Source organism: Vigna unguiculata, chromosome 5, assembly GCF_037176805.1.
Source record: "Vigna unguiculata cultivar grain cowpea cultivar isolate G323 ecotype 2 chromosome 5, ASM3717680v1, whole genome shotgun sequence".
Classification (NCBI taxonomy): Eukaryota; Viridiplantae; Streptophyta; class Magnoliopsida; order Fabales; family Fabaceae; genus Vigna; species Vigna unguiculata.
Window position 1 is genome coordinate 26,543,352 of NC_140796.1, and position 3,059 is coordinate 26,546,410.

Sequence of the window (3,059 nt, forward strand, 5' to 3'; positions counted from 1 at the left end):
TATATATATATATATATATATATATATATATATATATATATATATATATATATATATACTTTCTATTATTTATTTGTTTTAATTATCTGACTTATCATCTTCAATTCAAGATATTTTTCGTCTTATATCACAATATTATTATTATTATAATAATAATAATAATAATCGTTATTATTATTATATCTTACTATTATATATTATTACTATTAGTATTATTAACATTATTAGTAGTAAAGTTATTACTCTTATTTGTAATATATAATATTATTACTATTATATATTTTTGTTAGTAATTACGTCTCAATTTTTATTAGATTATGATAAATTATTTTTTTTGTCTGAAACTTAAAAAATAAATAGGTATATTGATAAATATATGATTAGTTTAAAATCTCACTCCAATATTTCATTGTTGATGTTCATATCCATTCAAATTTGAAGGATTTGTATACCATTATTGAATTATGTCAATCTTTGACAAAAACAAACAAATTAAAGATATTTTACTTTATTGATTATCTAATTCATTTTATTTAACTCTTAATGTTTTATTTTCTATAACGAAGATTATCAAAACAACATTCGGAATAAGATGAAAGATGAATTTCTTGAACACAATATGGTTATTTACATTCAAAAAGGAATAACTGGAGATTTTTATTCCGAATAAATTATTCATGAGTTCAAAATTTTTTACTATAAATTATTTTGGCTCCTCCAAAATTATTGGTCAAGATTCGTCACGAGTTATTATTATCAACTATAATTAATAATCATTATTACTATCAACTATAAATATTATTATCATTATTATTAATTATAATTATTTCTATTATTATATTACTAATATTATTATACTACTATTATTATTATTAAGAACTATAATTATTATAATGGTTATTATTATTATTATTATTGTTTTTATTATTATTGTTAGATACACATTTTACTTTTACTTTAACTTACTATGTAGGAATCATGTTTCAATAACTTATCCTTTTTATTTGTTTTGTTGTTCATTTATCTTTCCATTTGAACAATTATTTCAATTTAAAAAATAGTTACTAAACTTAGCAAAATAATAAAACTGAAAATTAATTTTTTTATTATAAATAATTATTTAAATTTAAAATATAATAATTAAGAGGAATAAATTGATAAAATAAAAAGGACACCAAAGATGTTTATCTCTTTATATATGTAGTTGTATTAATATTATTATTATTATTATTATTAGTATTAGTATTATTATCACTACGCGATATTATTATAGTGGTATTATTATTATTATTATTATTATTATTATTATAGTTAGACACATATTTTACTTTCATTTACTACGGGATCATATTTTAATTACTTGCTCTTTGTATTTGTTTTGTTATTCATTTTATCTCTATATCTTGATATTTTTTGAATTGAAAAAAAAAAATAGTTACTAAAATTAGTAGAATGATAAAACTGGCTAATAATTTTTTATTATGAATATTTATTTAAATTTAATAAATAATTATTAAAAGGATAAAATTGTAAAAACAAAAAAAGGACATAAAAGATGTGTATCTCTTTATATATTTAGTTAGTGTATTATTATTACTATTATTATTACTAGCGTACACATAGGCGTTATCGTGCCTGTGTATACGCATTTTTTAAATATGAATGATAGTATGTTAGTAAGTGATAATAGTGTAATGTTATTAAGTTAATATATAAAATAAATTTATATTTATTAGCAATGAAGTGAAATGTTAAAAATAAAGTGAAATGAATAGAGAAATTAATTGTTAATGAATAAAAAAAAATAAACAGTTTTATAAAAAATAGTTAAAAATAACCGTTAATTTTAAAAAATTTAATAAATAATTATATTATAAAGGGTAGAATTGATATTATAAGATGTGGACACAAAAGAGGAAATCCTCTTTATATATTGTTATAGATTATCACTGCGGGATATTATTATAATGATATTATTATTATTATTATTATTATTATTATTATTATTATTATTATTATCACTACGTGATATTATTATTATTATAATGGTATTATTATTATAGTTAGACACACATCTTAATTTTATTTCATATTTCAATTAGTTGTCTTTCTTAATTGTGTTGTTGCTGATGTATATATCTTTTATATATAATTATAGATTATTAGTATGTCAACTTTAGCCTTGGTATTTTGCATTGACATTAATATTTATATCATAAACATTATTATTATTATTATTATCATTTGTTTATTATTATTAGTATCATTATTATTTTTATTATTATTATTACTATTCATAGTGATGTTATTAGTATAAGTTTTTTTTTTAATTGTAAAAAAATGTTATTATACTAAATACTTTTGCTAAATAGATTTTTAATCTTTTAAAAATTTTATAATTTATAATTTATATTAATACTATTACTATTATTTTTAATGGTTAAATAAATATAATAACAATTATACTATTATTCTAAACATATTTGAAATAAATAAAAAAAATGTGCGTACACGCACGGATCATATACTATTATAATTATTTTGTAAAATCAATTAATTGCACCATATTGTGATATTAATTTTATTTATTATATTTAAAACACAATTTACAACTTCATTTCATTAATAATAACATTTACAACAATATAACTTAATTTTCATGATATTTATTATTATTTTTTTTATATTATTGTTATTATTATCAATTATAACTCTAATTATTGTTATTATTATTATTACTATTATCAGCTCTAATCTATAACAATATATAAAGGGGATTCCCCTTTTTGTGTCCACATTTCAAAATATTCATTTTACCCTTTAAATATAATAATTTATTAAATTTTTAAAAATTGACCGTTATTTTTATAATATTTTTATAAAATCGGATGTCTCTGCTTCTTCTCTTCGTCTTTATTTATTAATGGTTATTCTTTCATCTGTTATCATATATTTCACTTCATTTTTAATAAATATAATTATAATTTCTATATTAACTTAATAACATTATAATATTATCACCTACTAATATCATAACACGCATACACACATGCGCGATA